The sequence below is a fragment of the Ranitomeya imitator genome, chromosome 9 (assembly GCF_032444005.1).
Source record: "Ranitomeya imitator isolate aRanImi1 chromosome 9, aRanImi1.pri, whole genome shotgun sequence".
Taxonomy (NCBI): domain Eukaryota; kingdom Metazoa; phylum Chordata; class Amphibia; order Anura; family Dendrobatidae; genus Ranitomeya; species Ranitomeya imitator.
Window position 1 is genome coordinate 30,642,836 of NC_091290.1, and position 27,923 is coordinate 30,670,758.

Below are 27,923 nucleotides of genomic sequence, written 5' to 3' on the forward strand. Positions count from 1 at the left end.
ATGTCTCGGCAGCACAATTGCAATCGCATTAATTATTGCTCTGTTCGAATGGAAGTGTTGTCGGCCTATCTAAAAATGCCATTAAGGTAACGTTCACATTTGTGTTGTTGGGCGCAGCGTCGGCGACGCAACCAACAACGCATGTACACAACGCAGCATTTTACGACGCATGCGTTGTCATAAGATCGTACAGAGCAGGAATTTTGGCGCAGGGAAAACGCTACAAGTAGCGTCCTCTGCGCCCTGTCTGTGCGTCAATATGACGCATGCGTCATAAAATGCAATACAGCACATACCGGCGCATGTCCATGCGCCCCCATGTTAAAGATAGGGGCGCATGATGCATGCGTCGGTATGCGTCAACGACGCTGCACCCAACAACGCAAATGTGAACGTTACCTAAGTGATCTTGGTCATGTACTGGTGGCATTCGGCCAGTAAATTTAACTTAACAAAACATTGCATATATCAACAGAACGAGCGCATATATGAAAATTTGTAGTATAACTTTCTCCACTTCTGGGAGGGAGAAGAAGAGTGAGGAAAAGGGAGAGGCAGAGAAAAAGATTTTTGCTGAAGCTTATGTAGCAAGCAATTTAGTATCTCATTCCAGAACTGGATGCACAGCTACACTGCTCAGCACTGCTGTATAATGTCTTCCTGATGATGCTTCTGTTTGCTACAGAGAAAAAAGATCAGGAATACATCTCTGTGTGTGTGCGCTGTGTATGGGGGACATCATAGAACTAGTCTCTACCCAGTAGCACAGAAATTTAGGGATAAAGCCTGCAGAGGCGAAAACTGGTGAAACATGCAGGATTCAAGTCATATTGTGGCAATAAATAGTGTCATTTTTCATCAACACACTCATTAAAGCTTATTCTAAGTTACCTGAAATTACAGAAATGCTTTAAAGCTTTACGCAATGAAGTCTGTCTCACTTTTTGTTTACTCTACCCTTTAAAATGTCAGAATTTGGGCATCTGTCCAAATAGACTAACCTTACCTGTCTGAAAACAACCCCTGTTCCATGAATGACATAACACTATTTGGAAGGACAATACCTTCACCTGATTGTATCATATACTGGCATTTGCCCAATTCCAGAGACTGCAAATTATGTTAAAGGGAACCTGTCACCAAAATTTTGTTACCCAACCTGAGAGCATCATAATGTAGAGGCAGAGACCTTGATTCCACCGATGTGTCACTTTCATTACTGCTTACTGTCATTTCTATAAAATCACTTTTATCTGCTGTAGTTCTACCAGTTCTCTGAATGCTGAGCCCTGTATAATCCTGCCCACACCACTGATTGGCAGCTTTCTGACTATGCACAGGGTACACAGAAAGCTGCAAATCGGTGGTGTGGGCGGGGTTGGACTACATGGCAGCAGGTTTACTAGTTCTCTAGATATAATCTGCAGCTGATAAAACTGTAATTTTATTAAAATTATACTAAGCAGCCGAGTAAGTGAAACATTGCTGGAATCAGGGTCTGTGCCCCTACATTATTCTGCTTTCAGATTACTTGGCAAAAACCTGGTGAAAGATACCCTATTAGAAATACTTTCCATTCGTACCATAAGAATAAAACAGGTGACAAAGATAAGAGCTACAGTATACATGCTGAGTTGTGTGCCTTGAACACACGTCTGCGATGCAGTAAAGCCTACATGCCATTTTTTTCACTATGAGAATTTATTCCAAAATTAAAGGGGACCTGTCACTTATCGCACATTTGTTATTTTTGTATCTGCTGTAAATGCCACTGTTCTCCTGAATTTGGGGCTGTTTTTCTTTTGCTTCTGCTCCGCTCCGATCCTGAGATATGACCACTTAATTCCTGTATGTAAATCTAGTATTTTAAGATAAAAGGGGCGTGGTCATCAAAAATACACCCACAGATAATTGAGAACCACGCCCACTTTGCTAAAAAAGATTCAGGTAAGAAGAGGCCATATCTCAGGAACGGAGGGGCGCAGGAACAAAAGAAAAACAACGTCGGATTCTAGAGAACAGCGGCATTTACACCAGATTACAACAAAAAAATTATATATTTTTTTTTTATCATGTCATGTGACAGGTCCTTTTTACACTACAGTTTTTATCTGGTGCTCTGTTCACACTGGTGTCTCGGATCTATAATGAAGAGGACATTAGTTATGATCAGGTACAGTACAATTCATCATGATCTGCGATGATCTATCATGATCTAATCAAATCCATTTTTCCTTGTTGACATAAATACGTTTTTGAGGTTTCTGTCCAATATCTGTTTTTCAATGGATAAAGCAACGACATATAAAGAGGAACAAATCAGCCAATGACCATCCCCTTCCTACATGTTCTCAGGCACGAATAATAACTCATCTGTTCCGGCTGACAAGAGCTATCTGCTAAGACATCAGCACTTTTCTGCCGCCAGACGCTGATCTGAGAGCAGCACGTGGGGCTGACAACACAAGAACTGAACAATCTTGAAAATACAAGCAATTCGAAACTCGCTTCCAGTTTGGATCTTCCATATTTTGTATAAAACTTTCCCAAAAATCCTGGTACAGTTTCTTAATATCATTATCTTGGGAATTTTAAGCTGTAAAATATCATTGAAAAATAAAATCTTAAGGCTGTGTGCATACGTTCCGGATTTTTTGTGTTTTTTTCGCTACAAAAACGTGATAAAAACGATTTAAATACGCATACATATGCATCCCATCATTTAGAATGCATTCCGCATATTTTGTGCATATGTTTTCCGCAAAAAAAAAGAAAACGCAGCACGTTCATTCATTTTGCAGATTTTTTTGTGGATTTTCCACTATATTATTGCATCCCAGAACCTCCAGAAAAAAAAAACGCAAAAAATCCGCAAAAAAAAACGGGCAAAAAACGCGAGAAATACTTGAAAAAAAACGAGAAAAATCCTCATGCGGATTTCTTGCAGAAAATGTCCGGTTTTGTTCAGGAAATTTCTGCAAGAAATCTTGACGTGTGCCCATAGCCTAAAACGAAAAACTTTGGAAAAATTTGAAGTTTATTTAAAAAAAAAAAAAAAATATTGCACTTCCTTGCAATTGAGTAAAAAGGGTGATTGACCGTCTCAAGTGTTCTCCTGGCTTCAAAGCAAAAGATTTTGTAGGTTTTGTCTTATCAATGTGTTCTTGGTTAACGCAGGGAAGACGCTGCCGCTATGTAACAGCTATGACAAGTCCAAGGCTCCAGTACGTACCGTGGGGTGGGCTCCTCTGTGCTCTGCTCAGGGTTTAGGAGACGTTGTGCTGACCGCTGACTTTATACACGTGGAGTCAAACAACAAGTTCTACTACATGTGAGATAAGTATTTGTACTTTGTGCCCCAGGGAAGCAAACACATTTCATCATGGATCCAGTGGGCTTGTCTTACCGGAGGAGCGGCACGAGAAAGTGATTGCCCTATATCCTTTTCTGATAACTCACTCTGTGATAAAAAACAAAAAAATGTACTGTACGCCCTGGGACGTAACTTGGAACTCATGGATCCCAATGCAAAAGCTCTAAAGGGGCCCCCAAATATTGAAATATTGATCTTTTCATATAGGCCAAAAGGGACTTTCTGGGTCCCATAAGGCTCCATGGCCTGGGCAATTATTCCAGTTACGCCACACCCATTTATACCCAGTATTAAGATTTATCCAAAATGGCCAAAAGTACTAAAATATGCAAACAGGAACAAAAAAAGGAACCAAAACATAGACTGTGATTGATGAGGGTCTGAACGCGACGACACAGAGCTTCAAAATTTCCTCTTTAGTTAATTTCTGGACTCCTGAGAAAAATTATCAAATTTTTCACCACCACACGTCCCATCCTTAATATAGGCCATGCCCCCAAAATTCCCGCCCCCCCAACTTCTCCCTAACATAGTGCCCTTGAATCCTCACTGACCTGTGTTACTTTATTCTAACAAATTGCAGCTGAGAAAATGCTTAGGTCATGATGAGCTATCGGCTTTGATAACAAGGGCTTGTTCACGTGCAATTTTCTTGTACCAGTGCTAACTGTGGTCTTCATGGATAGCAATCATATGTATCATATTCTATGGGGCTGTGAATGGAACGCCCCCAGACACAGGGCCACGAGTTCTCGGTACCGGGCCTCTCTGGTTCGGTTCTGAGTCTGTCACGGTGGCTAGACCCGGTCCGCGACCCCGCTAAGGGGCGTCCAATAAAGGTGGTACAGTCTATCAGGGATTCGTGACGCCACCTGTGGTGTTCGGTCAGGGTGACCGACGCTGCTGTGGGGTCCGCTGGGGTGATGGAACGGCAGCTGGATGGTATACCTTCCCACAGGTGAAGTATGTCCCCAGGGCTTCCCAGTAAGGTGGATGGTGATGGTGCGAGGGGCAGTCAATAACGAGGACACAAGGTTGCAGTCTCTTTACCTCTTTACTGAAGATTTCAGGATCCTCAATCCAGAGCACGATTAACAGGGCTTTCTGAGACCGGCCGGTCCGATGGGCACTTCCAGAGTTCCCTTTGCAGGTGGAAATCGTTGCCTACCACTAGCACCTGTGTGTTGTAGTGCTACCCTGCTGAGCATTCAGAATAGTCCTCACAACTGCTGTTCTCGTTCGTTCGTTCTTTCTAATTCTCTCTCGCTTGTTCCAGATGTTACTAGTTTCTCGTCCCCCAGGTATGTTATGGCTAGGACGCACCCATATGACGGGAAGGCTCGGAGCTCTTCCGGGACCCTAGAGATGCCCCTCTCCATGCGTTGCCCCCTATGTCTTCGTAGGAAATTTAAGGTAGACAGCCAACCTATAATTAACTGTCCTGCGGAGTTCGAAGTAAGGCCTAGAGTCAGTTACTCCTGCGGTGTTCCGGCCATCGGCTACGCGCCTCAGTAGGATGTTGCCTCGGTCTCACGGCACGACTCCTACTGGTTCTCCTTTGTGCTTGATCTCGTTTCTCACTGTTCCACAATATCCTTCCCTTCGTGTCACTTTCTTAGGATACCGCCACGGGGTGTGCAGGCGCGGTTCCGTAACGTTCTGCTCTGTTCGCTAGGCACCTGCCAGATTCCCATGCCCGACAGGGACCCCCCTGTGTCTTCTCCCTGCAACATCCCCTGCCACGGGATGTTGCCTGAATCCAACCCAGTCAGCTTCTGACTAACTTCCTATCCAACCCCTAGTTTTACCAGTGTGAGGAGTGGCCCAATAAATAAAGCCTTTTTCTCCCCCTAGTGGCCGGAGTGTGAAGTGTAATGTGTGCTGGTGATACCTGGTCAGTAGAATTCCTTCAGTGCCATCAGACGTACCGCTGCTCCCCTTAGTGGCAGAGTGTCATACTGCAATGACCAGGTCTCTGGGGCGCTGCATGAACATATCTGATTTTTTTTTCCTCGGGCCTAGAGGTCTGGGTAAAATATTGGAGAGATGTCCGATTTTTATCTGAGGGGTGGATCAAAATCGGCAAAGCAAATCTATGGGTCGAAGACAAAAACGGACAGCATTCGTATGTCATAATGGAGAAGGTGGAAAAACTTTTTTTTTCTCTTCACATATGGGAATAAATGATGCCTCGCTGATCAAATTCTGATCAGAATAATCGGTCCGTTTTTGTCATGTAGTTGTACTCTAAAGTTCACATACCCTGGCAGAATTTTTGCTTTTTTGGCCTCTTTTCAGAGAAAACTTTTTCTCCACTCACGGTTAGTGGTTGGGTGAAGCCATTTATTGTCAAACTACTGTCTTTTTTCTTTTTAAATCATAATGACAACCCAAAACATAGAGAACTCAGGAGCTCGTCCGAGAGAGCCCTCCTGTGTAAGGGAGAGTTGGATGAGATGACTTTGGCCGAATGGCCAGCTGAAACATCAGCCATCTAATGTGTATGGCCGGCCTTACTGCATTTGTCTTTCTATGGCCTAAAATGTCTTTGAGTAGAGAAAAACACCATGAGTTCCGTATCTAGTTTCTCCAAATTACTAGAAAAGATAAAGTTTAAATTGGTTTAGTTTTTATGACCCCATAATAGTGACCTCAATGTCTCTATGCAAATAACATCCTTTCTTGTAAACTGGTTATGCAACTTTATATACGTATGTCCTCAAACCATCAACACAAGACCTGCCGGCTCTACGAGAAGGACTACCGGGAACACAGGTCATGGGGGCAGCTGTCTATATGTGACTCTGCTCTTGACATTTTTTTTTACAACGTGCCATTTTGATCATAACAAGTGTTTTTCTCTCAAGTTTTACCTTTACTCCAACAAAGAATGCAAATAACAGAAAAACAGAACAATATTATTCGGAGCAATGTCACAAATGCAGTTGCGGTAAAGAAGAGGTTCACCGATTACAATGATTTCTTGCCCGTGAAGATTTATTGCACAGATAACTCACCTTCTTCCAGAATATTTCCAAGAGTCCTTGTCCTTGAAGGAACACCACCAGAACAGAATGTGAAAATAGGTGTGAATTTACTCAGACATTTCTTCTTTCCTATAGTCTGAGCTGATGCACGTCAAGACATGGTTATTTCCTCCGCCTGTTGTGAGTGAGAACGGGTGCCAATATTAAAGAGAATAGACCCAACAAGAGTCAGGCCTGACAGCAGCCGAAAATTGTAGTTGCTACCAAGTATATCGAAAAACTTGAAATCTGCAGCGACCACCGTTCACCCCACAGCTGCGGTTTGGTCTCTCCACCTGGCCTTACCAAAGAGTCCAACCTCATCCCCCTACCCCTATGATGAGCCATTACATTGGTTTATTGAGTTAGCCAAAAAATGTGTTAATGCTCTAAATTGAGAAAAAAAGAATTACGTATGTAAAGTCACACTTTCTTGTAGTCTTTTATAGCGGGTGAAATAAGTGTTGAACACATCAGCAATTTTCTAAGTAAATATATATCTAAAGGTGCTCTTGAAATAAAATTCTCACCAGATGTCGGTAACACCCCATCCAATCCGCACAGGCAAAGAAATCAAACCATAGATGTCCATAAATTAAGTTATGTGTAATAATGAGAAAAAGTATTGAACACTCTCATTGACATGTATTTAATACTTTGTTCAAAAGTCTTTGTTGGTGATGACAGCTTCAAGACGCTTCCTATATGGAGAAACTAGTCCCAGGCATTGCACTTATATCAAATTAATGAAGTCGGATTGTTGTATATGGCTAGGAAGGTGATAGCTAGAAACTGGATTAGGGAAGAGCCGCCGTCAAGAGGAGAGTTCCTCCAGTATGTGAAACAGGGCCTGACACTAGAAAAAGGGATTTATAAGAAGAAAGGGAAAACTTAAACGTTCAATAAAATGTGGTCTCCATGGATTGCTATGGGATAGTAATGTGAAGTGTGGCTTATACGAATGGTTGAGGGATTAGATACTCTATTGTTTTAGTTTTAATGATGGTAGTAATTAACAAGATGAGCTGCTTTGTGGGGTGGGGGTGGGGGGCTTTGGGATCGAAGGGGGCTGTTTGAAGGGGGAGGGGGGGAAATACTCTATATTGAAAATGTAAATGTAACATGTTAATTGCCTTGTTATTCTTAATAAAAATTTATTTGAATTAAAAAAAAAAAAAAATTAATGAAGTCGGGTAACTCCATGATGCAGATCGGCAAATCCTGTAGGGACTTGATCCCTTACTGCCCATAACACAGTGGTCTTGATGAGACTAGACCTTCTGGAGAAGAAAAACCTTGTTTTTCAAAGCAATAGACAACTGTACATTTAAGATGGCAAGGCACATCAGATGGCTGTCGGACGAACAATGCTTTGGGCAATCGTTTGGCCGTCAGCCACGTTAGCCAACTCTTACTATACAGAAGAGCAGTCATTCGGCTAAGTGCTCCTGTGTTCTCTATGTGAAAGCGCTTGGCTGACACATGGACTGGCAGCTTATCTCTGGAAGAGCAATGAGAGCACCATTACGAAATAGGACAATCATCAGTTGGCTGGCGCTGCCAAACACATTGGACTGTCAAGTGAACCCATCAATATGGATCTCGACCCTTTTCGGTGTTATGGTCACCAGGAAGGCTGTTTTCTGGAAGAGAGTGTATAACTCTGCAACGCTAAAATCTCAAAACGCTGATCACTTAAGCTTCATCTTCTTTTGTTCTGTGACAAAATGCTTGACTAGAGATTCCTGTGCCCAGAAACACCACGTACAAGGCAAAGAACACTGAGACCTTTGGTCTGATAGCCTATTGCATCAGCCATTTCTCAATTCAATCCCGGCTAAACTACAAGACTTCCTTCAGCACTGGCTCTGTTGGGATTACATTTTTGGCCTCTTGAAGGCAAAAGTATCTTAGGATATTGGTGGGTTCGGCCAACAGTTTAATTTGTATGAGGCCTTCCAACTTTTCCCCGAAAGATGATGTTGAGAGAAATAATGGTAGGCAGTTTTAATTTTCATGCCCGCCTTCTTTTTTTTATAAGAGATAAACAGCTCTCCCCAATGAAAACCCATGGATGCTTGGCTGATTCAAAAGGACATGTTTGTGGGAGTTTGGAGATTTTATTGACTGTCGAAAGAGCAACGGTTACCAGCTATCCTATGTGTTTAGACCCTTCTGGCAGCAAATTTTTCTTTTTCCGGTTATCTGAATTGACATCACTCTACAATAAATTCCTCACCAAAAAAGCATGGTCTCTTCTAGATAGGCAAGTGCCCTGGGAGGTAACTACCCTAGAAGTCAATGGTTGACCTTTTAACAACCTTGACGCATGACTTTGACTGTTTAGTCAAATCAGAATCTTCTCCAGACGGAAAAGACACCAATTGCTGTCTGGATTAAAGGTCTCCATATTTACTTGGCGGTCTCCACAGTACCACCCTGGAAGAAAGGTCATCTACAAGACACCTTTAGTACAACTAATCCATGATGGGAATATTGTTGTGCAGTTACCTGAAAAACTCAGTTTCCGAGCCAACACCTCTACAGAATGTTCAAATTGTGCTTTTTTTTTAAATAGGAACATTTTATCAGCGCTTTTTCTGGCATTCTCTGCTCAAAAAATGCTGCAAAAAAACGCTGATAAAACGCTCAAACGAATGGTCCTATTAATTTCTATGTAAAAACAACTCGACCATATGCTTAGGCTTTTGATCGTCTTTAAAAACGCTTCAATCCTTTTAAACCGCCAACCGTTTAAAAGAAAAGTCGTCCATCCTTCAGGTGATAGATGTGAATGAAAAAAGCTAAAAGAAAAAAAATTCCTAGCATTTACTTACTTCATTGCTTTATGGATTTTTTTAAAACATCCAGAAAATGCTTGTAAAAAGACGACCCAAAAATGCAGAAAAAATGAGCAAAAAAAACATGATGATCAGGCGCGTGTGAAAACGGACTTACTTACTATGCAGAGCTAATATTACCCATATTACAGGGGAGCTGGATGAGAATGGCTTTGTATAACAAAGGAATATATTATATTACCTCCATACTAATATCATTTACTGAGAAATAACAATAATACCGACCCCATAATAGATAATTTATTATTACTTTGCTCACATACAAATTTTATCTTGTAACCTTTTTTTGCCACATTGTAATTTTAACCTTTCAGCGTTTGCGTTACTTATTCGCACACAATGACTAAATAATTATGTATTATTAGGATTTTTACAGTTTTTTTTATGCGAATACTATAAAGACTATTCAAAAAGTATAAAAGGTATTTTATTCTGTGTGTATCCAACCTTGTATTCAGAGCAATTTTGAAAACTACTAAATGATTGCTGGTTGGGAAAAAAAAATAATTTCAAGCATCTCTATCATATCAATAGTTGCAAATGTCTGCATTTGTATAGTGCGGTGCGCATTTACATTTACTATTATTTTTAAGTTATCTGGTGTATTAGAAGTGACAATAATTCATAGCATTACTCAGAAACATAATAATTATTAAAGTGAACTGGTCATCGGGTTTGACCGATGTGAGTTATGGCCACCACCTTTCAGGACTGATATATGGCATTATATAATGTTGTATATGTGCCCCCAACCCCGCCTGAAAAATAAGAAAAACACATTCACTTATACTCCCCTGTGGGGCGGTCCGGTCCAAGGGGTGTTATTTTTCTTGGTCCGGCGCCTCCCTTCTTTCTATTCCGCCCTCCTTCATGCTTTGTGTAGATGACGCGTCCCTACGTCATTCACACAAGTTCCCGGGCATCTCAGTCCTATGCAGACGTACTTATCTGCCCTGATGAGGGCAGAGAAAACTACTGCAGTGCGCAGGCGCTGGGAAAGGTGAAAGAGCACTGGCGCATGCGCACTGCAGTACTTTACTCTGCCACAGTCAGGGAAGAGAAGTATGACTGCGCAAGAGCGTGATGCTGGGGACCCTGTATGGACGACGTCATCCACACAAGCTCCTGAGCAGGCGCACTTCACTACTTTGGCAAGAGAAGAGCAAAGCCCTGCAGTACGCAGGTGCTGGGAAAGGTGAAAGAGCCCCGGCGCATGTGCACTGCAGTGCTTTGCTCTGCACTCGTCAGGGCAGGGAACTATGTCTGCGTAGGAGCGCGATGTCAGGGAGCCTGTGTGGATGACGATGACGTAAGGATGCATCATCCACACGAAGCAAGAAGGAGGACGACATCGCAAGAAAAAGGGAGGTGCCAGACCAAGACCAGCGACACCCATTGGAGTGGACCGCCCCGCAGATGTGTGTAATAAAAGCTCTTTTTCTTCTCTTTCAGGTCGAGTTAGGGGCAGATATATAGCCTTATAGAATGCTGTATATCTGACCTGAAAGGTGGTGGCCTTGGTGGTAGGTCAAACCTGGTGACCGGTTCCCTTTAAATAGTCCTTTAGCCTTATTTATACAAAAAGATGTTTGGCTCAACAAGGTCCACACACTGTAGTCAAACAATCAGAGTATGGGAATTCTCCTGCCTAGGTACATTGGTGGGGAGCAGAGAAGCTCAGACAGGGAAAGAACTGTACTCTGTTTAAATATATTGCACTCATCTTGCTGAGCAGCAGCTGAAAGGAGCTTCTAAAGAAGCAAATTTAACATTATTACAATAATTAGGTCTTTGCATTCCTACGAACTGCCTATTATTTGGTGTTTTCCCCAGCAGTTATGAAATATTATATAATATTATGCCACTTGACTATCAAATAGATATCATCCAGATTATCACAGAGGAGACAATATTACTAAGTTTGTATCAGCCTTTTGTTTGGCAGTAGTGATGAGCGAGTGTACTCGTTGCTCGGGTTTTCCCGAGCACGCTCAAGTGATCTCCGAGTATTTGTTAGTGTTCGGATATTTAGTTTTCATCGCCGCAGCTGAATGATTTACAGCTACTAGCCAGGCTGAGTACATGTGGGTGTTGCCTGGTTGCTAGGGCATCCCCACATGTAATCAAGCTGGCTAATAGCTGTAAATCATGCTGCTGAGGCGATGAAAACTTAATCTCCGAGCACTAAAAAGTACTCGGAGACCACCCGAGCGTGCTCGGGAAAACCCGAGCAACGAGTATACTGGCTCATCACTATTAGTACCCCAAAATCTGAGAGGCCGCAGATACTATAAGAAGAAAAAGTCCCAGGAGAGCCAGGCTATATAAGACCTGTTGGAAAGTATGTCGAGTGAAGACCACCCAGTCACATCACGATGCGCGGAGGAAAGAGCCCCACACGTATCGCCACAAAGCGTGGCTTCCTATTTCCCCTGAGGGCGGTAGCTGTAGGCGAGGTACTCATCTCTTGCGCGCTGGCTGCACGTGTGGACTTGTGCAATGAGGGCGCTACACCCGTGCAGGCCGTGTAACCAATGACTTTGGTTGGCCAGGACAAGATGTTTAGGGATACAATAAGGGTGATCACCAGTCAAAAATGAACTTTTTTTCTAAACCAAAACTTGGTAGAGAGTGTATACAGTAGGTAGCGGTACACAAGGTTATGAATATTTACTTCATCATACAGAGTATTTTCATACACAGTCACTGTTCCTTTCTTTTTTTCGCACTTGATGCCTTTTTCTACCAGTTCACTTTTCTTCACCACAGCCCAGCTCAGTATTACAGTCCAGTTAGTGAGAGTCCTATTCGCAACCCACGGTTCTGCCTCTTCTTTCCCCTCAAGGGAACTAGCCTGCCAATAAGGCCGGTGCTTAGCTTTTGTACTCCTGACGCCATGAAACTCTCCCAGGGCACTCTATTCATCCCACATTCTCTGCTTCGTCCTGGCCAGTTACTTCTCTGAGTTATAAACTCGTGGCCGTGCTGCCAGGCGTCCTACACCAGGACCAGTCCCTGATCGATCGCTCTGCCTTTCGGCCACTGCTCTCCTTCTCTCCTCTAGGATCTCGCTATCCTCTGTCACAGATTCCTCTCACGTTAGAAACGCCCACATCACGTGGATCTGCTGATTGACCTTAGGTCTGCTTTTCACACACACTTTGCCCTATCTGTCATCCTGACAGGAAACTGACTCTGCCCCTTCAACCCACCCCTCCCACTCTGGGATAGTCCCAAACTTTAACTGTAAGGCCATGCTCACACTATCAGTATTTGGTCAGTATTTTACATCAGTAATTGTAAGCTAAAATCAGGAGTGGAACAATCAGAGGATAATAGAAACATCACCACTCCTGCATTTATCACCCACTCCTGGTTTTGGCTTATAAATACTGATGTAAAATACTAACCAAATACTGAATGCGTGAACGTGGCTTAACTCTTCCTACCATCGGGCAACACACAAAATTATCACTAATAGTTCACATTATACATTACTTGTGTCTTCAAGGGGGAACATGCGCCCCATCACCTGAGAATCAATGTATCAGCCCCACCCATCAAGCTGCTGTCAGATTACACAGCAAAAACCTGCTGACCGATTGCCTTTAAGCTGCGTTTTTGACTTTTTAGCACCAAAAGTTGCAAATACTTTAAAAACTCAGAAAAATTGCCAAATTGAATACTTCTCAAAAAAACTTACTGCAGAGTGTTGGCGGCTGGAGTAAAATGTGCCAAAATATTTTTTTGAGGTTGGCAAAAGTTGCATTTAATGAATATGTCTAAAACATCTGGATAAGCAAAGTTAAGGGGGAAAAAGGCTTAAAAAAAAATAAATCTGTAAATAAAAAAAGACTCAAAAAGGAAAGACAGCTTAAAAAGTATCACAAAACGTATAGAGAATAAGGTGCAAATACTAAAGCTACTAAAAAAAGGAGCAAATTGCTGCAGAAAATTGGGGAAAAGGAAATAATGATTCAGGGCCATAATGATACTACTGTACAGAGGTTTCTATTTTCCACCACTTGCACAATTTCGATGAATCCTAAAAGGAAATGGATGTCACTCAACCTGACGTTGTGTCACTCTGTACCGGAAAACTTTTGTTAGAGTTTCATCCTCGGACAGAATGAAAGATGAATCAATTCCTCGTAATTATTTGTATGACGAATGTGTATGACCAACATCAAGAAGACCATGAAACTAAAGAAGTATTTTTATTAATAGGATAGATCTGTGGCCAATACGCCGGCAAACCTTGTTTCCTCCTCTTCTGAAATTTCCAATAATGGTGGAACAAATTTTCACAACCCAACGTGAAATATTTGACATTCTGCTTTGGAAGACTATTCAGTGTTGATACAAAGTCACGCATAGGATGTTTTATGTTTGCATTTTCCGGCCGCGGATGAGCCCGTTTGCAGTAACTGATTTTCAGGAAACGAGAGTTCCGAGAAGTTTGTTCACGATAATCATCCAGTGTAAATGCACCTTAAGGCCGAATTTAAAGGGAACCTGTCACCCCCAAAATCGAAGATGAGCTAAGCCCACCAGCATCAGGGGCTTATCTACAGCATTCTGTAATGTTGTAGATAAGCCCCCGATGTATCCTGAAAGATGAGAAAAGAGGTTAGATTATACTCACCTTGGGGGCGGTCTGATCCGATGGGCATCACGGTCTGGTCCGGGGCCTCCCATCTTCATAGGATGACGTCCTCTTCTTGTCTTCACGCCGCGGCTCCGGCGCAAGCGTACTTTGTCTGCCCTGTTGAGGGCAGTACTACAGTGCGCAGGTGCTGGGCCTCTCTGACCTTTCCCGGAGCCTGCGCACTGCAGTACTTTGCTCTGCCTTCAACAGGGCAAAGTATGCCTGTGCTGGAGCCGCAGCGTGAAGATAAGAAGAGGACGTCATAGTAAGAAGATGGGATAAGCCCCTGATGCCGGTGAGCTTAGCTCATCTTCGATTTTTGGGGTGACAGGTTCCCTTTAAACATCCTTGTATCATGATCCAAGTATATATATAAAGCTGCCGAGTTTGGCTCAGGAGAACCACGACCAGCCCGTTCATCGTACATAGACCGTAATAAATGGAAATCTGAATTCGACCTTACCCCAGGAAAAAATATTTACGATCGTTTGGAAATCAACAACCAGTGAGAAGATTGTTTGGTGTTAATTGCCTTTCATAGAGGGCAATCAGATATCAAAGAAAAAATTGTGTTAAGGCCTCTGAAAACTCTGCAGCGTCTCAGAGAAAAACATACTTCGAAAGCCACCGGTGACTGAGCTGCACAGGACACTAGTCGGTCTGGTTTCTCCTCGTCCACTGTCCGGGAGTGACAGGTCTCTTCCAATACGGGCATTGGTAATTCATGATCTTGATGGAGGTTGGTTATATACATATTTTTAATTTGGTCAAAGTATCTGCCTGCCATTTTTTTTTTTCAATAACAGAACAAGAACGCCCAACAAGTTTTATGTACAGTATTTCATTCCCACCTTCCAATATTGGGGTCGGTTAGCTCTCATAGATATTTGGTGATTGTACGCTCTGCTAATAGCTGGATTGGTTGTATAATGTCTACGAGCAGAATTACTCTACCCCATGTGGCGTAGCTGGAAAGTCGTAGGATTTCAATTAACTTTTCGTAAAACAGAAGCCGTTTTAGCACAAGTTTTGAAATGGTGGCGCACCGTCTGAACAATAAGAAACAATACGTCTTCCCTCAATTAATCTAATAATATAGCATTTAAATGCCTGAAGACACTGTAACATCATCTCACATATAATGTAATGTCCAATTTTAATGTTATTACTTGTCTTAAAGTCTTAATTAGGTGATTCCAATTGCATTACTGCGAATTTCCAATTACTGACGGAAAAATATCCTTCGTAAGCAAGATTAACTCACATTTACTACTCTGGGAATGTGATATTTTGTCTGCCGGGTATCCGAGGTCATTGTAATGATGGCTATTTTTTCTTGCAGGTCAGCACCTAATGTTTTCTAAGGGCGTATAAAAAGGGTTTTCTAATAATTTTTTTTTAATGGGTACAATTGGAAAGAACATGTAGAAACAAGCAACTTTGCAATTTACGTATTGTTAAAATTCTTCTCCGTTCTCAAGAATGAAGGGATTTTCCATTGCGTTGTTTACTGGTAATTGCCTAGTGTACCGTCCACCGCTGCATTCTTCAGCGTTGGCTGAACATGAGCAGAGCTTATAAGCTCTTTTTCTATAGAGCTTGTAAGCACTGCTCTTAAGATGATTGGAACGCTAAAGCTCCAAATTTGGCCAGCTTCAGTGCCACCGTGCTCCTCCAGTGCTGGCTGAGGCAAAGCTGCTTCTACTTGCAGCAATGGAGAGCACACCACAATGCTGTTGGTCTGAACTTTCAATCTTCAGGAGTGCACCGCCCCATGGCAAGTAGGAAGCCTTGGGAGCAGTGAATTCCTGCAGAGGATGATAGCAACCCTTCATATTTTTCATGTATTGATGAAATTTACAATACGTTGGCTCTGAACATCAGTTGCAGTCAATTCGATGAGGGTCCTGCACAGTACCTCATTATTATTATTATTACTATTTAACGGCCTTTGGTTCGATCTCAAGCAATGGCGACTTGGTGGAGAAACGATCTGTAGTAAGTTCGATCTTCGGCAAGCCTACATAGGTTCACCAGGGTCTTCTCCACCATTATCTTGATGGTATCAAACCATCGGGTTGCCGGTCTTCCTCTTCGCCTTGTTCCTTCTATTCTTCCGATCATGACGTCCTTCTCCAGTGATGGCTCTCTCCATATAATGCGTCCAAAATAGGCAAGTCGTAGCTTGGTGATCCTTGCTTCCAGTGACATCTGGCTCGATTTGTCTGGCTCTGAGTAGGCTGGAGTCCTTTACAACTTTCAGTTCATTGACGTTCATCTCAAATGTGTTTTGATCGTACCTGGCAGTAGTCAATATCCTTGTTTTCTTTGTATTGAAGAGCAGTCCCATGTTCGATCTTGGCACTCTGTAATAAGTGCTTCATTCCATCTACAGTTGTTGCTATCAAGGTTGTATCATCTGCGTATTTAAGATTGTTGATGATTAGTCCAGCAATTTTGATTCCTTCATCTTTTTCGGCAAGTCCAGCCTTCCTGAAAATGCCTTGAAGAGAAATGGTGACGGGATTCAGCCTTGTCTGACTTTCGCTCTACTTTGAACCATGCCGTGCCGCCATGTTCTGTTTGGACTGTTGTTTCATGGTCAATGTAAAGATTCCTAATGAGGCTGATCAGATGGTTCATAACACATGGTATTCCAAAGTTGCTGGTGATCAACATAGTCAAAGGCTTTGTGGAGTTGACGGAGCAAAAATAGATCATTAATACATTGGCAGATATAAAGAAAATTGGCAGTGGTTAACCGTTACGGTAAATTCTAGAAAAAGATGAAATAGTACAGTAGAAGATCTAAGAAATATTAGAGTAGAAGAACTAAAGGCCCTGATACACATACGATAAAAGTTGAACAATTTTGAATGTAATGATCCATCGTTGGCTGTTTTGGTGAAACAAACGATTGTTTGCTTCAAATGATGCCCAATCGGAAAACTATCATTAAACACCAGCCGGTCATGTTGGATTTTTTCAGCTGATGATAAGCACTGGCTGAATGATTGAAGGGAAATAAGTAATATAGTCGATGAAGTCTGAAATGCTTATTTTTGATAACCAATGAATGACCATCCATCTGCCGACCTTTGTCTCATGTGTATGAGGGGGCCTTAAAATGGTTGACTTGTCCCACCAAAATTGTCAGCTTTGGCAATGGTTGGCTAGGAGGAGTTAGAGGACGACAAATTAAAGGTGGTCGTACACATTACTTATTGTTTTTTGGCTGAACAACAATTAAATGAACAATTGTCTGGTGAATAATCATAGGTGTTCAAAGCAACCACTGATGTTTAAAGGGACAAAAAGGATCTTTTTTAACTTTATATTTAAGGCAAACTTTTTTTTAGACTTTTTGTCTGTTTTTATTTTCAATTTTAGCAGTGCTCTAGTATCAAAAGTGTTTTCTTTACAAAATGCTGTTGTTTTTCAAGCAGTGATCACAAAGAGCTAAAGAGAATGAAAGGGACAGAAGTTCAGTGTTGCTGAAAAGTAATCTCATTCTAATAGTAGGTGGGGGATTGGAACAACTGACAAAGAATGACAGATCTATTGTTCTCCTGATAAGGAATGACAAATCCATTGTTCTCCTGATAAGACTGAACATGACAAGGAAAGAAAGAAATATGGAGAAAAAGTCAATGGCATTGTCAGAATGAATCCTCACTGAACTCCAACCTGGCTGACTGATTGTCAGCAGTCTTAAGCTGGAGTCACACATAACGATTTTGTTAACGATATCGTTGCAACGTCACTCTTTTTGTGACGTAGCAACGATCCCGCTACCGATCTCGTTATGTGTGACAGCGACCAACGATCAGGCCCCTGCTGGGAGATTGTTGGTCATTGGGGAATGATCAGGACCTTTTTTTTGGTCGCTGATCACCCCGCTGTCATCGCTGGATCGGCATGTGTGACGCCGATCCAGCTATGTGTTCACTTGTAACCAGGGTAAATATCGGGTTACTAAGCGCAGGGCCGCACTTAGTAAGCCGATATTTACCCTGGTTACCATTGTAAAAGTTAAAGAAAAAAAACAGTACATACTCACATTCCGATGTCTGTCACGTCCCCCGGCATCCACAGGGTTAAAACTGCTTTCGGCAGGAGCGCTGCTAATGCACGCGCTCCGGCCGATAGCTTCCCTGCACTGACTGTGTCAGCGCCAGCCGTAAAGCAGAGCACAGCGGTGACGTCACCGCTGTTACTGCCGGCGCTGACACAGTCAGTGCAGGGAAGCTGTCAGCCGGAGCGCGTGCATTAGCAGCGCTCCTGCTGAAAGCAGTTTTAACCCTGTGGACGCCGGGGGACGTGACAGACATCAGAATGTGAGTATGTAGTGTTTTTTTTTTAACTTTTACAATGGTAACCAGGGTAAATATTGGGTTACTAAGCGCGGCCCTGCACTTAGTAACCCGATGTTTACCCTGGTTACCCGGGTGCTGAAGGGGGACTTCGGCATTGTTGAAGACAGTTTCAACGATGCCGAAGTCGTTCCCCTGATCGTTGGTCGCTGGAGAGAGCTGTCTGTGTGACAGCTCCCCAGCGACCACACAACGACTTACCAACGATCACGGCCAGGTCGTATCGCTGGTCTTGATCGTTGGTAAGTCGTTTAGTGTGACTAAAGCTTTAGGGCAGGTGAAGACGATCGTGTATTCTCTCAACAAAGAGAATTGGGACGAGTATGCAAACCCAGCTTTCCCAGCGTTGGCAGAAGATTCAAAACATTATCAATAGGCTTCAACCCAGCTTTCTCACTGTCAACTGCAGTCTCAAAGTGTATCATAACTGACACTGGTGTGACTTGCAGTATGGGGGCCCGAGTGCAAACTCTCCAACAGGACCCCCAACTGCCACAGATCTTTAATAGTTCTGATCTTCTCATATGGGCAAAAGGAACCTTATGGGGCCCCTTCGGCTCCATGGCCCAGGATTGTTCCCAAAATTGTAAATTTAACCCCTACAACTTGAGAATTTTTAGTGGTCCGACTGCTGGAGCCCCAAGCCATGGGGCTCTGGATCCTGGCCCTGGGCTCTGTCTGTCTTGAATGGAGTGCAGGTGCACATGCTCGACCTCTGAACTGTTCACTCTGTCGAATTAAGGGTTTGTGCACACGAGCATATTTTCGCTCCGAGTGCTATCCGTTAAAAAATGACCAATGTTATTCCATGAGGCAGTGCAAACGAACAATTTTTTTTCAGACCGACTCAGCATGTGAAAAAAAAATTTACAGCATGCTCAATTTTCCTCACTCAAGTCATATATCCTAAGGAGTCACAGTATAACATCTGATTTTTACAAATACATTACAATTCTGTAACATAGGAAACTGTAAATGATCTTGTAAATGATTAATATGGTTGTGTGAAACCACCCTAACTGAGCATGTGCACCTCCGCTTCATTCAGAGCCAATTACCGTGATCTAGAACCCCATGCTCAGGATTGGTGTGCACCAAGTGGTTAGACCTTCAGTGATCTGTAAGTAATCCACAACCCTATGAATAGATGTGAACTTGTAACGTGGCGTTGGACGGTAACCGTGGGTGAGGTACATGGAAGTGGGGGGTCCTGGCTGGGTATTTAGACTTGTGCTATGGGGGCGCTTACGCCAGTGCAGACCACATATAACTGATGACTTGGGTTTGCCAGGACCAGATGTTGAACAGTTCAATGAGGGAGACCACCAGTCAAAAATAAACTTTTTACTGAACGATAACTTGGTGGGGATTATACACAGTAGATAATGGGTACACAACTTCATAAACATTTCTTTTACAATACAGAACAATTTCCACACACAGTTCCAATACCGTTCTCGGTACGTGTCTTGTTCTCCATCTCTACTGTTTCTTTCTACTTCACCACAACCCAATTCAGTACTACAGTCCAGTTAAGAGCAGTCCTATTCTCAACTCGCGGTTCCGCATCTTCTTTTTCCTCAAGGGAACTATGTTGCCAATATGGCTGGTACTTGGCTTTTCTGTCAGTATTCCTTCTCTCTTTTCTGTCAGTATTCCTTCTCTCTTTACTCCGGTTCATGCTAACCACCATCTCAGTCTCCCCTCACTTCAGGGACACTCACGTCATTGAGCACTGCTTACTGTCCAGACCTTAGGTCTACTTCGGACGCACACTCGGCCATATCTGACGTTCTGACAGGAAACTGTCTTTGTCCCTCCACCTTAGATCCTCCCACTCTGGGCTAGTTCCAGTGATTAACGCTAACTCTCCCTACTGTCGGGCAGAACACAATCTCAATGCACAGTTTACATTACACAATACAACAATACGCATGTTCTTCAGGGTGGAACATGGGCAGTAGGTCCATCTCCATACAAACTTACAAATTCAGTAATGACCTAGTGATATATGGACAGTCCCCAGGTTCTGAACTAGATAAATGTAGGCTCATTTGTAACCTGAATTTGTATGTAAGTTGGAACAGGGCCTGTAAAAGAACCTTGTCTGGTCCTCTTCTTTCCATTGTAGCCGCATCTCCGGCCTCTTTACTATAGACCAGGACTCACAAGCACGTCCAGGTCGTGAAGGTCACTGCCTGTTGTTAGGGCATGACATCAAAAAGTGTGCTGTGACCTCCGAGGACTTGATGCAGCAGGAAGTCGAGGGCCGTGGCCTAAAGTATAAAAGCCAAAGGTTCGGCGAGTGACAGGAGAAAGAAGAGTATTGGACCGCGAGCTGTGGGTCGGCCGGAGAGGTGAGCCATATGGTGAAGTTTTTGTTTTTTCTTTAAATCTTACGTTAGTAATTAGGAGGTGTAAGTAAGTTGGATGTTCGTAAGTTGAGGACTGCCTGAAGGCTTGGAAAGACCCACAGGAGAATCCTCCGATGGGCCCACCCTCTTATATGAGCAGTACTTGGGACAATATACTTCAATCACTATGTGCAGACAAAGGCGGAATCTTATTCATTTACAATCTACCACGTTCATTGCTATATACATTTGTGATTGAGGAAAAATCACATTTGCACGTAGCTGAAAAGTGGGGCCCTGGAGTTGGTTACTGGTGGGCCCTTGGCCCCCCAATCCGACACTGACTGTCTGTGTATAAAACCTGCAATTCGTTAGTCTGACCTGATCTTATTAATCTCGTAGCCTCACTCTACAAGCGTCATATTGTAGCATCTTTTTAAACCAGTAACATTTGACACGAGGGTAAAAAATGAGAAAAATATATTCCTTTCTCCATCACATAAGCTGAAATGGTTTACACATTTTTTTTGCCTTGTAATAAAATTATATTTCTGTCTTTCGCCGCCTTTGCGCATTTATTTCGCACATCAGTACAGTTGCAGGCAAACAAGGAAAACACATTTCAATATGGTGAGAAAGTTATAGAGGTATAAAACAAAATTGTACGATATAAAAAACGGAACAAATGTAAAAAAAAAAGATATATAAAATAGCAATGTGACTGTGTTATGGCGCTGGCTAGAAAAGCCAGCGAGCAAACATAAAGACGGCGGATTATGTCGTTTGCATGCAAAAATGTTTGTTCTGTCGGCATCAAACTGTAAAAAGCTCCTTAACTTAGAGAATAAAGGGAAGAAGATTCCCGGTGGCTACAACAAAGGAACATTTCCGTTGATTAGGAAACTTCTGATGATATTGGTTGAGTATGTTAGACCGGGGAAAAAAAAGCGATGGGCGCGCGCATGTTCGGAATGTAATTAAGAAACGTCATCCATTAAAGGAAGTGAACCGCTTACGAGCGGCGACATAAACTCTCCCAGTGTGAAAAATGACAATTCTTCACCGCCGAACGCATTATCGGAAAGAGTCCAATCTTAAAGTCTCAGTCTTCAGGCTCTTTTCTGTATTTCCCGATTAGAACTATTACCATTCCAAAGAGTTTTATTACCAGGAAACCCATTGGAGATAAATTGGCAATATCCTTCCAGCACAATTAATATTCACCAGTACACCTTTATACTGGCTGCAGGCAAGTGTGACTTTCTACTGAGAAAATTAGTTTTTCATGCACATTAGTTAAAGAAAACTAAACAGGTAATTTTTATGAGTAATCTGTAAACCGTCTGTCTGGAGCTGGTAGTAATGGCGGGACTGACGCGTTTTGGGACGGACGGGATCATTAAATAAGCGCTTTCAATGGTCTCGCAAACAGTCAGTGTTGTCCGACCTTTTGCCGTTCTCTTCTTATTACTGTCATATGTGTGTTACTCCATCTAAATCATTCAAGCGGGCCAATGCCGCTTGTGGATATCCCCGTAATCAATGTCGACCCACTGACCCCGGATTCGGCGTGGTAGGCGCTTAGAGAAATCACTAAACGCACAGGCATCATATGCATTCATACCTACTGCAAAACCCAACAGATAAAGGCATAGGATGGATAGAAAAGGGAATATTTCTCAAAACTCTTCTACATGAAGATGGAAACCTCACGTGCCACCTAAATGGCCAAAAGAGGTGAAGAATATCTCTACATACTGATAAAAGTTGGAAAGTTGGATTGACGTTGCCAACTGCACCAAAAAACAGATCTTTCAACATATTTCACAATACATTATTAAATGAGTCTTGTAAACCTGATGAGGCCAGTGTACTTACTTTGAAAATCCATGTCAGAATGGCTGTACAATCCTTTTTGAAAGTTTAAACTTAATCTCCTCCTGCCTAGACTGATTGACAGCATCTCATTATCCATCCTCCCAGCTCAATTTTTCCACATTTAGCTTTATTGACTGCTTCTCAGTGTCCCCCCTCCCTACAGCTGCTGAAATCTCAGTACAAGCTGCAGGCAGCAGTCAGACTGGGTGGGTAAAGAATGAATACACTTGGTCTCATGGGCTTCTTCACTCTTTAGCTAAATGGATGAAATGCTCATTTTTAAACTGATAAAATTGGAGTACTTACTTTAAAAATCTATGTCAGAACATATTTTATATATATATATACCGTATATACAGTCCTAATATGAAAAATGGGCATTTCATGAGTCCAACTAAAGAGTGAGAGAGCTCATGAGACTAAGTGTATTCAATTTAAGCTTCCCCAGCCTGACTTACAGCTGCAACTTATACCGAGCAGTGTGAGATCTCATCAGGAGCAGCATTGAGGAGGGACACTGAGGAGCTGTCAATCAGATGTCATAGGGGTGGAGCCGCATATTCATTACTGTAATGAGCGGTACCATGTGACCACTCAATACAGGAAGAAACTGCCAGCGCTGCTGAACCAGGGACACTGTGCCAGGAGCAGGTGAGTATAACGCAGTGCCCGATATTCACCAGCTCCCCGTTCCACTGCTGGCCGCCGCTGCGTCTTCCCCGTCCTCTGCAGTGACGCTCAGGTCAGAGGACGTGATGACGCGATTAGTGTGCGCGCCACCCTCTGCCTGAACAGTGAGTGCGGAGGACGCAGAAGACACAGCGGCGCCGATGGTGGAACGCGGAGCAGGTGAATATAGTAAGTGCCGGGGGCCTGAGAAGTGAGTATGTCAGTTTTTTTTTTTAATCGCAGCAACAGCATATGGGGCGAATGTCTGTATGGAGCATCTTATGGGGCCATGTGCAGCATTATATGGGGCAAATATCTGTATGGGGCCATGTGCAGCATTATATGGGGCAAATATCTGTATGGAGCATCTTATGGGGCCATAATCAGCATTTGTGGAGCATTATATGGGGCAAATGTCTGTATGGAGCATCTTATGGAGCCATAATCAACATTTATGCAGCATTATATGGGGCGTATTTTGTATGGAGCATCTTATGGGGCCCATCATGAACTGTATGGAGCATTATATGGGGCTCCTGATTCAATATGGATATTCAAGAACACTTAACCTACTGATGTATCAATTAATTTTACTTTTATTGGTATCCATTTTTATTTTTGAAATTTACCGGTAGCTGCTGCATTTTCCACCTTTGACTTATACTCGAGTCAATAAGTTTTCCCAGTTTTGTGGCAAAATTAGGGGTCTCGGCTTATACTCAGGTCGGCTTATACTCGAGTATATACGGTATATTAGCTCAGTCACCTAAACACTAGGTAATAACTGTAACATGATGCAGAAATAAAATGACTGTCATTGTATGGCTTTTTATTAACTTGCTACATAAAGTGAATATTTCCCTCTGGTTCTCCGCTAATATTTCCAACTATTCTCCAAGATGACAGGGACACATTGGTCTGTAGGTGTACTCATTATTCTTTGGGTGTGAAGGATATGGGAGGATCTAATGGTAGATTACAAATCTCCTTCAGCATCTGTCTCAGCAGGTGGTCCAGCCTCACAAACTCCACAGTGAGAACTCACAACCCCACCAGGTTAGATAGTATCCACAAGGGGTCATCCTGTGTAACTGCTTAATCCAGTCAGATAGGATTCTATAAGGAGATTTAAGGAGAATTTGGAGTGATCTGAAGTCCTAGCTGTGCACCGGTTACATTTTCGAGTTCTTGGGAATGGTACAAACGCTTTCCATGGTCTCGATCCGTTCTATCACCCCAGGGTGGGGAGATATGAAGAACAGATAGTAGAAACCAGGTAGCAAAGCCTTGTATGGTCTACAAGCATAACAGGGACCTGGCCGGATCCGATGGCGCCAGTACCGCCGCTCTATGACCTTCCGTTCAGAAGTTATGATCATTCATAGGTTTGGAGTTTTAGCCACAAAACCCCAAGGGAGGGGGAATTAGGACTTTCCTAGAAGGGCGGAAATGGGTGTGAATGGCCAAGGGGTTAAAGGCTTGTGTAGGGCCATGTGCTTTCTCTGTTTGTCATGATTGCTGTTCACTTCTCAAGGGGAGTCACATCACATCGCGTAACATGCTTGAAGGACCTGGAACCAGCTAGCACCCCATGCGGTCTAGCACATGGTCAAACATCAAACCGGTAACTGACATGTTTGCTCTGCTCATACTTTTGTACTACCTACTGTATTTGCATATCTGACCATTGTATATGTATAACCATTGTGTATATAGTGTTTTGTGTAGTGAGCCCTTAAGGTAATTAAATATATTATTTAAGCTTGGGCTGCTCCTTTATCTTGAACCACAAATCCACACGTCCGTGTCTTGATTTAACTTTCCATGCTACCGGGGCTGGTTTCTGGCCCGATATAATCCTTGTAACGGACCAGGCTCATATCTAACAAGGAATTGGTGGCAATCCTTGCAGCGCCCCAGAGTCCTGGTCATTGCAGTAATGTCGCTCTGCCACTAAGGGGAGTGATGTTATGTCTGAATGCACTAAAGGAGTTCACCTGACCAGGTATCACAGTCACACATTACACTTCACACTCCGGCCACCATGGGGAGCAAAAGGCACTATGTATTAGGCCACTCCTCACACTTTGGTAAAACTTGGGGTTGGATAGGAAGTTAGAACAGAACGCAGCCTGGAAGAGCTCCAGGGAGGACCTGTCAGGGGTGGGTTCCTGGCAGGTACCTAGAGGAAAGGACAGAACGTACGGAACCGCGCCTGCACTACCTTGCGGCGGTATCCTAAGGAAGGACAGGAAGCAAAGGATATTGTGGAGAAGTGAGAAATGAAATCGCAGCACAAGGAGATATCCAGTAGGAGTCGTGCCCCGTGATCGGCAACATCCTACTGAGGCGCATAGCCGGTGGCCGGAACGCCGAGGAAGTAACAGACTCCAAACATTACTTCAAACAGCGGCAAGACAGCTGATTTTAGGTTGGCTGTCTACCATACATCATCTAAGCAGACATAGGGGGATAAGTTGAAGAGGGGTGTCTCTAGGGTCCCAGAATAGTTCCGAGCCTTCCCGTCAAACGGGTGCGTCCTATCCAGACAATAACTTGGGGGACGGAGAGAAAGAGAAAGAACGGATACGAAAGTTGTGAGGACTATCCCGAATGCTCAGCAGAGAAGAACTACAACACACAGGCGCTAGTTGGTAGGCACTGATTTCCACCTGCAAAGGGAACTCTGGATGTGCCTTCAGACCGGCCGGACTCAGCTAGCCCAGTTAACAGTGCTCTGGATTGCGGATCCCGAAGTCTTCAGTAAAAGGTAAAGAGACTGCAACCTTGTATCCTCGTTATTAACTGCACCTCACATCATCGCCACCTACACTACTGGGAAGTCCTGGGGATACATTTCACCTGTGGGAAGGTATACCATCTAGCTGCCATTCCATCACCCCAGCGGACCCCTAAGCAGCGTCGGTCACCCTGACCAAAGACCACAGGTGGCGTCACGAACCCTTGACAAACTACCATCACCCCTTTCATTGGACGCTCTTTAGCAGGGTCACGGACCGGGTCCAGCCACCGTGACAACCCCAGCACCGAGACTGAGAGGACCGGTACCGAGTACCCGCGGCCCTGTGTCTGGGGACGCTCCATCCTGAAGGACTGATCAGGCTCTGTTTCATTGCTGCTTGTAAACGGGGCCTCTCAGCTTGTCAGGGTTGTGAGCAAGTGTTGTGTAACGTCAGTGACTGCGTGGGCCACATCCTTTCAGTCCCCATGTCTCGCTGGGCCCATGTGGACAGGGGATGTCTGTGTTTAACTGTGCCAAGTTGACCGTACATGTCCTCAGGTGGTGCGGAACATCATATTGATGCAAATGGGGAAACCATACCACATAATCTCTCCGATTTAATAGGTATCAGGCGAGGTGCGGGTTCATCACATTGGGTATACCTTTGACATTTAAAATTAGGAATTACATAATGTAATACTAATCATATGCTCTAGATTGACCAAGTCAATGTACCCCTGATATGATTATGAACAACACTCTGAATCAACAGCAAGGAGAATATAAGAAACCCAAATCTCCGGCCTCCTCCATGCAGCCCACTGTCAGACTATTTTAGGAGTATTTTAGGACCTGTTTGGCAGCCTGGGTGGCCATACAGAATGTGATTGTCTTCTCATTGTCTGATTAGCCTTTGGCTAGCGGCACAGCAGACTTGGTTATGCACTGCAGAAGATTGCTGATGCCAAATAATTCTGTCGGGAGGTGAAGGTCTTCATGCAGAACTTTATGACACCTCACAGCACAACTCCGCTATCACTGATCACCGCACCAGCATCTGGAGGTTAGAACTTGGCAGGGACTTGTCTAGGTCTAATCATAGTCCCATCTACTGAGATCATAGCAAGATGGAAGGAAACACAATACAGCACAGGAGTATCACTGGGTCAGCGTCATGTAATGTCTATGTGCATCAACTCTCACAATAGGAGACAGCTCTCAGTCCTGAGGACAAATACACAGCAGCCGCCCCCTCTGTACACACATCAGTCTGCACATCCTGCCTGCAGCACACACAGCAGTCTCCTCCTCCTCCTTGCAGTACACACTGTAACATTCTCCTCTGCACACAGCAGTCTCCTCCTCCTCTTCCTTCTTGCAGCACACCCAACAGTCTCCTCCTCCTTTGTTCAGCCCAGGAATCAGTTCCCCCCCCCCTTGTTTCTCTGTTCACACAACAGTCTCCTCCTCTTCACACAAAGCAGTCTCCTCCTCCATGTAGGACACACAGTAGCCTCCTCTGCACACAGCAGTCTCCTCCTTGCAGCACATACAGCAGTGTCCTCCTCCCTGCAGCACAGGAAGCAGTCTCCTCCCCCTCCTTGCAGCACAGGAAGCAGTCTCCTCCTCCTCCCTGCAGCACAGGAAGCAGTCTCCTCCCCCTCCTTGCAGCACAGGAAGCAGTCTCCTCCCCCTCCTTGCAGCACAGGAAGCAGTCTCCTCTTCCTTGCAGCACAGGAAGCAGTCTCCTCCCCCTCCTTGCAGCACAGGAAGCAGTCTCCTCCTCCTCCTTGCAGCACAGGAAGCAGTCTCCTCCTCTTTCTTGCAGCACAGGAAGCAGTCTCCTCCTCCTCCTTGCAGCACAGGAAGCAGTCTCCTCCTCCTCCTTGCAGCACAGGAAGCAGTCTCCTCCCCCTCCTTGCAGCACAGGAAGCAGTCTCCTCCTCTTCCTTGCAGCACAGGAAGCAGTCTCCTCCTCTTCCTTGCAGCACAGGAAGC

General features: G+C 43.8%; 1 protein-coding gene across 2 annotated transcripts in view; it reads right to left on the reverse strand.

Annotated features, from left to right (window-relative positions):
• PC (pyruvate carboxylase) overlaps positions 1–27,923 on the reverse strand; it is a 358,273-nt gene that overhangs the window by 321,920 nt on the left and 8,430 nt on the right. Inside the window, exon 1 of one of the 2 annotated variants that reach the window (XM_069740166.1) lies at positions 3,233–3,336. The exons of the other annotated variant lie outside the window; for it this stretch is intronic. The gene's annotated coding sequence lies outside the window, so the exon portion shown is untranslated. Of the gene's footprint in view, positions 1–3,232; positions 3,337–27,923 lie in introns of those variants that run through there. 2 annotated transcript variants of the gene reach the window in all.